This window comes from Gossypium hirsutum, chromosome D10 (genome assembly GCF_007990345.1).
Source record: "Gossypium hirsutum isolate 1008001.06 chromosome D10, Gossypium_hirsutum_v2.1, whole genome shotgun sequence".
Classification (NCBI taxonomy): domain Eukaryota; kingdom Viridiplantae; phylum Streptophyta; class Magnoliopsida; order Malvales; family Malvaceae; genus Gossypium; species Gossypium hirsutum.
This window is the reverse complement of record NC_053446.1, coordinates 20,118,156-20,132,202: the sequence shown is the minus strand read 5'-3', so window position 1 is coordinate 20,132,202 and position 14,047 is coordinate 20,118,156.

Sequence of the window (14,047 nt, the reverse complement as noted above, 5' to 3'; positions counted from 1 at the left end):
GTATTATCCCAAAGTATATTTAGTAGATTAAGAGATAAAGTAGGAAAATCTGAAAATTTACTAAGTCAAAATAGTAACCATACATTATATTTTTACAAGAAACTCTATAGTAACCATAGATAGTAGTTTGTATATTGGTGAAATGTAAATGTAACCATGCAATGTATGCCAATAGGAGATTCTGTTACACTCATATAGAGACATTTACATCAATGAATAAGGACGAAAAATTTTAGGTTACATCTATAAGAAAGATGTAACATCTAAGATTCAGATTCGGTAGGTTGGGTTGGGTATAGTGCATTACATGGCATCTCTTCGAGCGAATGTTCCTCTGGTAGACGATGGACCGCTTCTTGAGGAGTTGAATGTTCAACATATATTTCTCTCTCAAATCTTAGAGGAGAAATTAATAGATGCGAAGTGTGATGAGTACAAGAGGCGGATGACATCTAGTGAGGCCATGAACTTCACCCTGGGAAAATATGGTGAACTTTGATTTAAATGTAGAATGCAAGAAGCAATTTGAGGCGAGAATTATCAAAAGGAGGCTCACCAGGGACCCTTCTCACTTTATCCTAGAAGCATTAAGATGTATCGTGACTTAAGAAGTTTGTATTGGTGGCTCGATATGAAGAAGGAAATATTTGAGTATGTCTCGAGTTGTTTATCATGCCAACAAGTAAAGGTGGAACATCAAGTTCCCTCAGGAAAATTGTATCCTCTTGAAATTCCAGAATGGAAGTGAGAGAAGATCACCATGGATTTCATTTTGGGTCTTCCTCTCAGTCCTACTTAAAGGAATGCAGTTTGGGTGATTTTGGATTGGCTTACTAAGTTAGCCCATTTCCTGCCAGTGCGCACAAACTATTCGTTGGAGAAATTGGTAAAGCTCTACATATTTGAAATTGTACACCTCCACGAGATACCAACATCCATAGTGTCAGATCAAGATCTAGGATTCACTTTAAGGTTTTGGAAACAGCTACAAGAATCCTTAGGAACCAAGCTACGATTCAGTACTGCCTTCCATCCTTAGACAAATGTGCAATCAGAAAGAGTAATTCAAGTTCTTGAACACATGCTCAAATTTTGTGTAATAGATTTTGGATTGAACAAGGAAAAATACCTTCATTTAGTAAAGTTTGCATACAACAAGAGTCACTATGCCAGCCTGGGACTGTCACCTTTTGAAGCACTATATAGAAGAAGGAACAGATCACCCACCTATTGGTTAAAGCTAGATGAAATAAAGATAGTTAGTGCTGATTTGGTATGAGAAATAGAAGAGAAATTTTCAATCATACGAACCCATTTAGAGGCTGATCAAGATCGAGAAAAGGCTTACGCTAATAAAAAAGGAAAGATATTTCATTTGAAGTAGTAGAAAATGTATTTTTAACAGTTTCTCCTTGGAAAATGGTTATAAGATTTGGCCTAAACAGGATGAGCGCGTGATTCATAGGACCATACAAAGTTCTGGAGCGAGTTGGTCCAGTGGCGTATAGATTGGCACTACCTCCAGAATTTTCAAAGATACATAACGTGTTTCACGTATCCATGTTGAGGAGATATCGATTGAATCCAGACCACGTCGTGCAATTAGAGATACTGGAGGTGGAACCTAACTCATCCTATGAAGAGGAGCCTATTCATATCTTAGCTTGAGAAGTGAAAGAATTGAGAAATAAAAGAATTTCATTGGTAAAAGTATTATTGAGGAACCACAATACAGAAGAATCTGCCTAAGAAAGAGAGAGAGAGATTTTGATGAAAGAGCAATATCCCTAGCTATTCGCAGGTAAGAATTTTGAGGACAAAATTTTCTAAGTAGGGGAGAGTTGTAATAGCCCGCCCAGTGTAGAATGTACCAATATGTTATTTGGTGTATAGTTAAGTAAACCAAGGTAGAGAAAGAATGAGATTGGTGAATTATCCGTTAAGTGTCTTGGTGGCGTATTGCATGGGTTCTACAGTACACCCATTTGTGGAATGTCTTGTTGGAATTTTCCATTTGGCAAACTCTTTTGAGAGACAATCTGCCAACACTAGAACTTTTGGGTGAACTTGACAGTCCACCCACACTGCTATTCCATCATTATCCTACAATTTGTGCATTACTCGGGATAAGCAATGAATTAAGTTTTTGGTGTGGAAACACAAAAACATATAGACATTTTCAACACCTTTTGAGCTCTAATTCATATAAATATTATTTTTCGCACTTTATATTTAATTTTTATCCAAAGCTAATGGTGTCAAAAATTAATATAAAGCCTGAAGGAGGAAGTGGCCCGATTGTGTTAATAAAAGAAAAATGATCCAACAAGAGGAATGGGGGCCCAAAACCATCCAACAAGCTGACCTAACCAGCTAAATTTTGGAAAATTTTATGCTTGTAAAACAGCCCTCAAATTTCCTTGAAATTACATTCAAACCCCTCCACTTATAATGCTTTTGTAGATTTGCCCTTAGCTAAATATAACAAGTTGAAATCTTCAAGAAATGAATAAGTTGTTGCCAGCCATGGGGGAGTTAATGGCTAATAATTATTTTATATTTTTATCAGCCACTCCCATTTATAAATACCCCCTTCACCTATTCATTTCAGCATGCCTCTCATTCCACACTTCTCTCTCTCTTACTCACTTTCTTCATTCTAAAACCCCTATTTGTTTCCCATTTTTCCCTTCTACTTTCCTTTGCCAATTTCCCTCTTAGAAAATAGCCTTTCAACCACCTTGGGAAGCAGCATTCAAGTGCTTATAGAAGCTTTGGATCAACAAAAGGAGCGGAGGATGAGAGGAGCAAACTAGTCTGGCTTCGGAGAAACACTGGATCTGATTCCAGTTTCCTATCCTTTAACTTTCCTTGTTTTTTTATGAACATTTCTATGAATATTTGTTATGTTGTTATTCTAAATTTTATTAACATGGCTTAAATTTAATTTGTGTTAGGTTGATTGCATTTTTTCTGCTTAAGTTATTAAAATCATGTTTGTGTTGTTATAGGTTTGGTACATTGTTTGATTAAGTAAAACCATGATTATGTTATACTTGCATTGTAATTGTAAGGTAACTAATGAATTAATTATTAATCGTATTGAAATTGTAATTAATTGACACAATACTTAATCAATACATGTTTAATCTTCTAAGGTAGTTGAGGGTTAAATTAGCAACGGTATTAAACGGTACATTAGCCTTGCATAACTTGCAAGATTAATGTGATTAAACTGTTTCAATGTAGGAATATATTGTTACTTCACTTAATCTTTTACTTGCTTATTAAAATATATTAATTGTTTGAATTGACATAGTAATATGTTCAAGAGATTAGTTAATTTTGTAAGTCTGTATGTGCTATAGTTAACAAATTGTCAAGTTGCCGTGAATTTATTCGTAACAACATGAATATTGTTTTAGTAATATTAAGTTAAGAAATGTAATTGATCTAACAAAATTATGTTATATTGATTAAACTTGTTTTCAGAAATCGTGTATTGGAATTGTTACCTTTTAATTTTCTTAGTTAATTTACTTAGTTAAAATCTAGTTTTATTAAAACCTTTTTCAAAACAAAATATTTTCCTTCACCAAAGTGTTTTTAATTGCATTTCATAAATATTTTCTTACACAGTCTTTATGGGTACGATAACTCGACATTTACTTGTCACTTTATTACTTGTTGCAATTGTGCACACTTGTACATTTCCATTGTTCCAAGGAATAAATTTCTCTTTATTCTGTCTTTCGTTTTACTGTTCTCTATCTCATGTAACATCATTTTTTGTCCATGTTAATGAATCGATCATTTATCTCTCTTTTATCTTTTTGTTTCGTTATTATTTCTTTTCATTAAGTAATTTTCTAAACATTAAACTCATGATAAGATAATTTTCAAATACCTAAGGAACTCTACCAGGTACGGCGTATTGTGCATAAAAGGCTTCTTCATCTTCATAATCCAAGAACTAGCTAAATCGGGCTTTAATACCAAACTTGTAACACACACAACCCCAATCCAATTAACTGGATCTAGATTTTGGGCATTACCATATAATTACAGACACATGCTTAACTTACTTTTAACATTTACAAATTATTACAATTTACTTAACTACAAATTTCAAACTAAAATTCATGAGTAAATATAGATACAACACTAGGTGATTAACCTACAATAATATCCAAATTGAAACCCAAATTACAGGTACCCCAATTGAATTTCTAAGGAGTATTATATTCTTTAAACACACTGCCAACTTGCTTTGTATACATAACAACCTAATACGCCACTCCTTAGGCATATCCTTGGCATTGTCCTTCCTGGCGTAGACTTATATCAATTTGCCTATAACAAAACACACACCCATATAAGTTCGTAAGAACTTAATGAGCGAAACATCATTTACCTGTGTCATTTCTACACATCTTGACTAGTAACTTATTTAGATGATCATATCATTCTAAACCTTCAACTTAGTCACTTTTGAATACTCCCACAATTTCAATTTTCATTTACACGTCAGATACCATACCTTGCTCAGAGCTCATTTCTTACCCATCAACGTATTCGATATTCCACTTGCCTCTTTCAATCTAATCTTTCATAAGCCTTTACTCGTTTCCTTTACAGAGGTCCATATGCCCGAATCACCCTTAGTCTTGTATACTTAACTTTAAGCCGTCGTTCCACAATCCATGTTTGATTACCTATACATAACAGGAACATTCCTTCTACTATATGGTTAGAAAAATCCTTATTCATAATATGCTTCTTTTATGTTTACCCATCACTTCTTCTATATCTCATCATTTCATTATTCACAGTCGAATCATTGTCTTGTATAACACGTTATCATAGCCCATAGAGACACTGTGCCTTATTGATATTTCTAATCAAACTTATAAGCCATGTTGAACGCGCGAAAGCAATTTAATACAGAATATGCCAAGAATCATTTTTTTAGGTCACACTATTGCGAGCTTTACTAAGATACACCACAAGGGCACTACTTTCAAATTTTGCCATGTACACCATTCTTTCAGGTTCTCGCCACAGCGACTATCACGTCAGAATTTTACTTGGCCGGTTCTCGGTACCAATTTTACTTGGCCATTGATCTTATTCCAACTAACATAGCCACCTGACAATGAACCTTTATTAACTTAACCATATAAATGTACACATCCGCTCTATACGTCGAAAGATGCACTTGGGCAAAGCCTACTCCACCAATCATACTACCTTAGGACTATGAGCCAAACCTTGTACCCACCAAAACCGAGGTGTTACATCCCATATTGAGATTGATTTTGTAGCCTGCGAATTCAACTACATTGAAGCATTACCATGCAATTAAAAGGGGAACAATCGAAGACAAATAACATCATCGGTGACCCCATTAAACTTAAAACTATCACATAAATTAAGGAAACACTTTAAATGTTAATTCAGGTCCTCATTCATTGAGTCCCGAAATTGCAAGTTACTCTAGATCATTTGTATGATAATCAGCTTGATTTTGAAGTTGTTTATTATTGATGGTCGGCCTAGCACAACATCTAGATTGGGCATTGCATAATCCCGCAAGGTGCAGTCATGTTCAACCATTGGTTCTTCTATTGGCTGAATCGACTTTGTAGGTGGTGGTACTTGTTTTGGTTGTTCTTCGAACAACGAATTTGTCAAGGTGGATCTATATTTTGTGGTCCTCCCTCGAAACTAAGGCTTTTCTCCATCTTCATAATATCCTCTCAAGTTCAAGGCCTGGCTCGATCAAGGCTTTCCTACTTCGAGTCATACACTACAAAACAAAATAGCAAAATTAATAAACTAAATAAAAAAACAAGTTTCAAATAAATAAATAAATAAGAAAAATATTGTATCTATAACTTTTAAACTCACTGCTTATCCTAATTAGCATGCAAAAATCTACTACTAAATCAATTCAACACCGAAACCTCCCCCAACAATGGTGTCAACAACTTAACCATGCCCCAATGATATACCACAAATTGGTGTGGCAATTTAGGCTTTTCCGCCATACTGAAGGAGCTTTTTATCGAGCAAAATAACATCTTTTACATAGTTTTTCATTATTTTTAAATTTTCTATTAATAAGTGAAAATGTCTCACTTTTAATCATTTTGTGACCTAATTTGGCCAATAGTGTAATTGGGGGGCCTAATGTGTGATTGAGTAGTGTAGGAACATGTTGGAGGTAGAAAACGAGCAAGACTAGAACCAAAGGAAAAAGTATGATATCCGCTCTTTGAACTCGCGATACCTTTAACATGATGGAAGATTAGAGACACCCTTCAACGATATTGCGATATCCACCCTTCAAAGAAGACCCTAAGGCTCGAAACTGCCCGAAGTATTATGATATCCTCTTCTAGGTATCGTGACACTGACATCGATAGGGAGACAAACTTGGATAAAAAGGGTAGTTTTTGTCCACCCGGACCACCAATCACCCAAGGCCCGTGTAAGGGCATTTTTGGAAACAAAAACTCATTAGACGACAGCCTAAAATAACCAAATTTGGCTGAGGAGGAGAGACACACACATTAACTTAGTTCTAGGTTTAATTTTCTCTTAATTTTTCTACACTTTTTCTAGGGTTTTCATTTTCTCTTCTTCTTTCGTAGTTTAGAATTTATTTTTCTACATTTACTTCTTGTTCTTAATGTTATTAGTGTTAGTTAAGTTAGTTATCACTGTAGCTTAAGTTTATTTGCACTTTTAGTCCTCGTATGTTGGTTCTAAAACACTTTTAGATCTAGTCTAATGTATTTAAGTTTCTTCTACTTTAACTTTATTAAAGTTTGTTCCATTTATGTTTATTGCTTTAGATTTTTCTGTTGAATGCTTTTAGTTTAATGTTCTTTAAGTTTTCATGTAGAAAAATCCCAACTTTTTATATTTTTCTTAAGCTTTACTTTAGTGGTTATTTTGTGTTTCATTTTCATGTTCATCCTCTTTATTTTCAAAATGCGTAGCTAAACCTAAAAGGGGGTTGGTTGATGGAGATGTGTGTAAGCAGATTTTTTGGACCAAGGACTAAATCATAGTGAATTGGACTAAATCGAATAGGCCTAAACACTTAGGAAGTGACTCCCCTAAGGGAATATCTAGGCAAGTGAGACCGAAAGGTAATCTTGTTGTGCACCCATTCGTTAGTCCCGGATTAACTGGTGAGATTGAGAGATAAACCGCAACCAATTCGTTTAAATCAGTAAAATTGAGATCGAAAAATAAAATGGAGCCACTTAGTAATTTAAGTAATTTAAGTCCCTTGTTCGAGAATCGGTGAACCACATCAAAATCATTCAGCCACCTCTAGTCATTTATTTGGTTAATTTTTTAGTTGCATATGTTTTTCAATTTAGTCCCTAGATTAACATAATTAATTTGCTTGCACAAATTGTTTGTTATGATTTGTCGTACTATAAAATCGTATCAATAGCCGCTTAGGCTCTCTCGTGTATGCTATTTATCACTCAATTGCCATATCCTTTGGGTTCGATCCTTGGAATACCCTGGTGTTCCATTGTAATACTACAAATATTACAACTAACTTATACGGTTGTAGTAAAACCATGCTTTAAAAAATTATCTTAAAAAATCCTTGTTTTATGCGTATTCGCGCAACGCGATCACCCGGCATACATGCATCGAGGCTTAGAATATTGTAATTAAATATATATAAATGTGTGGTTTTTGTAAATGTACAGGTCAAATTGTAATATAGAGAATTTAATAACGAAATACCAGAGTATTTCGAGGATCGTACCCAATAGAGGTCTGTCTAAATTCAGCTAATAGTAAAGACTTACAAGCTAAACTATGTCTAACCAGCTTCTACTCTACTAGTCATATTAAGACTAAATGCTAAAATTAGGGTTTAAATGCAAAAATGACTAAATCGCATAAATAAAAAATATTACCAGATTGACAATTAAAGATAACAAGGAGAAGATAAATTAATTTCCACGATTGTGATTAATCTAAAATTGAATCGGTTTTAAGTAGAATACTCTTTTGGTCTCATCTACCTAAATTACTTTTTAGAGTTGTCAATTTTAGGGTTTAAGCATATTCAACCTAATCTAAATAATTAATTTAAAAACTCTAACTTTAAACTAGCCCCACCCGCTTCAATTAATCAATCCTTCTATGAGTTTAGATATGATCCATTCTAAATACAAATACCCTACTCATTTTATTAGAAATAAAAATAATGAACAATAATAAAAGAGAAGGGTTAAGATATTCTCAAACAATCTAAAAAATCCAAGGCTTGAGGTCGATTGGACGATACGTCACTCCATGAGATTTGTTGATTATTAATCTGGAACAAAGCTCGAAAAAAATAAAGTAAAAAAGAAAAGAAAGAACGAACTAAGATTTGATTAATTGGAAAAAAACACCTAGAATAGAGTTGGAATTCCTAATATATATCTAAAAAATATGAATCTAAACCCTAAGAGAGCCCCCTAATTTGATGTTTACATGTTATATTTATAGTATCAATTTACTTTGACCTAATTGGGTTGACTAAGTTTTGAATTACAAGGCAATTTTGATTGTACGAATAGAAACTCCCTTAGCAGAATTTTGGCTCATTGAGCTTCAATGTTGTGACATTCCAGGTCCAATGTCTCGACTTTACAGGGAAGTTACTCGAACTTATGGGACTAGGTTGAATGTCACCAGTTTTCTCCTCAATGTTGTGACATTGCTGTACTTTGGTATCAACCTCCACCTTCAGGTTATTGTCTCGAATGTTGTGACTTTGTGGAATGGATGTCGCGACTTAATGGCCCAATGATGCAACTTTGGGCCTCCAATGTCACAACTTTGAGACCAGTGATCTTGCCTTGTGGAGGTTGGTTTGAAAATTTGTCTAAGTGTTGGGGCAGCTTTCAATGTCGCAACTTTCATGGTGAATGTTGCAACATTTTGGTCAGTCAACTAACTCTTTAGCTTCAGTTGTTTGTTGCGAACTGAGTTAACTTGTTAAAGCTATCTCAATCCCAAATTGGCCTAATAAGTTAGGAAACAGCATCAACAATTCAATTTATTCAATTTAAACTGCATCCTGAGTAATTCTTAAAACTAAAAAAATAACATGAAAATTGTTTGATTTCAATTTCCTTAATTAATGGAAAGAATCTAAGTTTCCATAAAAAAAGGCATATTAGAATGTGAGAATATAACATTGTTTCCATATTTGGATTATCGAACATAGTTAAAGACAAGGTCGGGACATTGAAGGAAAAAGAAAAGGAAAATACAGGCGATGAGTAAGGACTTCAGTTTGTGTTAATATAGTTTGTTTTCCTTACATAAATTTTTTAAGTAGCTAAGCTTTAGGTAATTGTGATACCTGATTATTTGAAAAATGTCTTGATTTGGTGATGTATGGTTATAAAGTGCAAAGCATGAAAGAGTTGGTAATTATTGGTTGAAATGATGAGGGACTATTAAATGATATTTTGTTAGTGCTATGTGATTATTCTTAATGAAAAATGAAGAATGAAAATGTAATCATTGTTGAAATTAGAGATGACTGGTAAGTAGTCAAATATGTGTATGTGATTCTTACTATGAGACTATGGGTTAAACTATATTGATATCATGATAAGAATCATATTTAATTATTTTTTGATGTTAATTGATAACAATAATGACTATTTACTTGTGTTGGCATGCCATGGGATTTACTTGTCTTGGAGGAAGCATTTTGGCACATCAATACAAATCATTCTAGCACTTGTTTGCAATTAATTCTAGGCACTTTGATGCAAATCACTTTGGCACTTATGTGCATTTCATTCTAGCATGGAGTGTTAGGGGAAATTAGTGCATTTTTGGTTCGATGGCACTTAAGTGCATACTGTGGAGTGTTAGAGGATTAATCAGTGTCCGTACTTGAGTTCAAGTCCAGTTAATAAGGGCTAATATACGAAAATGAAGCTTGATCCATAGAATATTTTTGACTTGTACCTTGTGGGTGAATTCCTATATACTACTTTGTTATGTGTATATATAATGAAAGCTCGGAAAAGTGATACTTGAAAGATCATATGAATATGTTGATGCAAATAGCCTAAGGGTGCATCAAAACTTTGATACATGATTAAATAAATGATGCATTAGTATAATATTTTGAGATTATGAATTACATAATGACAATGTGAAATGACATACGAAAGGCCATTGATAATGCAAGTTTAAATACCTTGAAGGTGGATTGATATAATAATACGTAGATATATGATCATTGTTGAACAATTTAGTACTTGCTTTGGTGATACATGATGATGCTAATATTATATGCTTCTTTACTTAATGCTTTTATGTATTGAAATCAAATTGTGTTAGCACCACTAAGTCCCGATGCTCAGCGTGCGGATATATCTATTTTCGTTAGCATCCAAAGGCAAACATCTCAGCTCACCAAAGCCTTTATAATATTCATTTTGAAATTAATAATTAAATGACATATACCTAAGTCTAGGAGACTATGTGAGTCTTATATGAAGTTTTGATTATTTGAATGATATGTTCAAATGATGTAAATGATGGTTATGTACCAGGGACTTGTATTGGTACCATAATGTCTGACTGTGGCCCCTGTAGTATTTTGAACCCTTTTGACCTTCTGAGGCTTGTCTTTGGTCTCAAACACCTCCAAACACCTAAAAACCAATTTAAATAATTTAAACATGATTTTAAAGTCCTAAAATTTAATTTATCTATTTTCTATGATTTTTATAAAATGTTTTAAAAATTCAGCTTCCTAACTTAATGAATAAATGACAAATCGTAGTCTGAACTGCTTCGGCAATGAATTTTGTAATGCAATCAAACTGACCTGCTTCACCAAGTTTGGATCTCGGGTCTTACTGGACGATGCAAAACATTTAACAAAACAATTTACAATTTCTCATTTATTTTAAATATGTCATTTGAAGTCCAAACGAAAAACTGAACATTTTAAAATTTTGAAATGAAATATATGTTAAACAACTTATTACCACTTAAACAACTTATTACCACACATCTGATATAGATCTCTAAAAGTTAAAAATTTATTTAAGATAGACTCAAAAGGCAAATATCAAGACTGCACCACAAATCCTCTATATGCATAATAGCCAAATCTGCCACCAACTTGGCGTACTCCTGGTGTTGTCCCTCTAGGCGAAGCCTCTTCTCAACAAACTTAAAAAGAAATAATAACCTTGTAAGTACACAAGTACTTAGTAAGCTCAATAACCATACCTTGATGGGGTCTTCATAATATTTTAGGACTTTCTATGAGCCACTTCTACTCTGTATCATTTACTAAGGCTGATGCCATACGATCTTAACTTTCTTGTATACACCAATTATCATATCCCTGTTATATTTAATCTTTCATACTTAATTAACTAGAGGACCCTTCTCATTATTACATGATTCTCTTGCCCCACACTACTTTTGTAACAGAATACACCCTTAGAACCCAATTCCAATAATCCATATCTTAACTCGTGTTCTTCTTCCAAATAATCTCTTACTGACATTGTTTTGGGTGAATACGTACATATGGTAGATACTTATACAGTTTTTCACACAACTTGTTCCCACTCAGACATGTCCTGATTCAATTATGTTCACAAAACCATATTCATAATTCATTGCGAATAACATCCGAATGGACACCATATCATGCAATATCAGAATCTCATAACTCAATTTAGCATTGACTCAGATTCAGAATAAATTTTGAAGAAGATACGATAGCCCTTACTTTTCATACTTACAGATCATCAAAATAGAAACCCTTCTTGTCATACAGAAAAGCATATCTTTTCATAGAGAACCCTTAAGACTTTATTCAATTCTTATTCTAGGGCATATCAATACCTTACCATCGAGATAGACATTCAGATTCATAGCTTACCAGGTATTCCTGATAGTACACGCTACATTGATTTAGTAGAATATATTATACCGTCAATCAGATATAGCACGCCACTAATACGATCCATTCAATATTTGACACAAAGGCATTCCTTTCATATTTCACCAAAAAGGCTTTTCTTTCACATTTCGCCACAAAGGCTTTTCTTTCTCGACTTGTTGACGAAATGGATTTGCCTAAACTCATATTAATTGAGGTTTGTTCATCATCGTCCTAGGACATGCAGAGAACTCCATTGGGTAATCACCGTCCTTTAATTTCTTTCAAAAGGTGCCATGACTATGCACTTTTCCTTCAAAAAATAATGGCAGAGATCGTGTTTTTAGTCCCGACAGAACCCTTTTAGACTCCACCGCGGTGAATAGACTTAAACTCACCTGATAGACCCTTCATGCATTGACATCATTCAAGACTTGACACTTCAATTCACAATAATAAGCCCAAACTAACACATATCTCATTGCATATATACCAAACGTATCCATACCACCATACTTCAACAGCATAGTACTTATCACTTACTTAAACTTATCAGATTCCGTTCAAATTATACATGTTAACCATATCAAACATTCATAAAATAGCATAACCATCATGCTACACCTTCCTAGTTTGATTTCATAGTTTGATCCATTCCCATAAAAATACTTCATATGGATTCATGCAAGACTTGACTTAAAGACTCACCTGACAACCAAGGTTAGCAACTTGAACTCCAGATTCAACATCCAATAAGAAACTGTAGCAACCACTACTAAAACATATAAAAACTATTACTATTCATTCGTATAACTTTTAACATCATCTGAATCCCAGACAACTTCCATGCAAAGCCTCATTTTTTCATCTTATTGTTTACATACAGAAAACAAACTAACTCTTTTAGAAGTCAACATGCAATACTAAAATACTTACCCGGGATATGAAACAACCCTCTTCATAAACTCAAATCCTTAGTTTCAGCTTAACAAGAGAGATCTATTATCCACTCCATGGCACATCAACCATAGCATTTTGAATTGAAGAAAGAAGAAAAACCCTATTCTTCTTAACCCAAATAAATATATATAACCCATGTTCTCATAGTGGAACTTGGCATGTGTCACAATCTTTCCAAATTGCCTTATAAATGGTTTACAACTGTAGAGAAACATATATGAGAATCCAAAATTTTTATATATATTTGGTTCATCCCTTATTTTCAATCCTAACCACCTCATTAGAATGTAACTAGCATTGTAACTAAACAAACTTGGCGTACATACCTTTGGTGACAACCCAAAATACCCAAAAATCCTCAATACTCTTACTAATCTCCTCTTCTTAACGACTTAACACATGCATGCAGAGAATAATTATTTCAATGTTCAAACATCTACTATGCACTTGATCTATATGCCAAAAGTATCAATTGGGCAGATAGCACTATGCCACTCAGATTACTTTCGATTTACTCGTCAAATTTAGAACTCGCCAAAACTGGGTGTTACAAATGTGACATATCGTATTTGGACCTATTGTTTGAGTCAAGCATGGGGTGACACAACTAGGGTTTATTTGAATAGTACATATTAATTGCATGAAAGTACATTCTCTCGTAATTACTAAGAATTGTAACTCATTAGACATGTTTAGCTAACAAAGTGTAATTACATTGTAATTACCTATGTCATGCTTGGTAGTGCAAATCCTAATTACATAGTTACACAATTTATATTTTAAAAATTTTTAATTACTATAAAAATTATCAATATGATAAAAAATTTCTAAATGAGTAATAAAAATTTAAATCAAAATCAAATTATCATATATAATATGTTAGTCCAAGAAAGTATATAATACAATTACTACTAAAAATAACAAGAGTAATAAACATCATATACAATTTTATCCAACTGATTCCATCTTTGTTGGGATATTCTTTCCTTAACATTTAACATATGCTTCTTAGCATCATCTGTTTGTCTTTGACTGAGTTCATCATCATCTTAATCTAAAATTGAACTTGTATTGTTAAGATTATCAATATCTCATTCCATGTACTCTTCAAAGTATGGATAATCT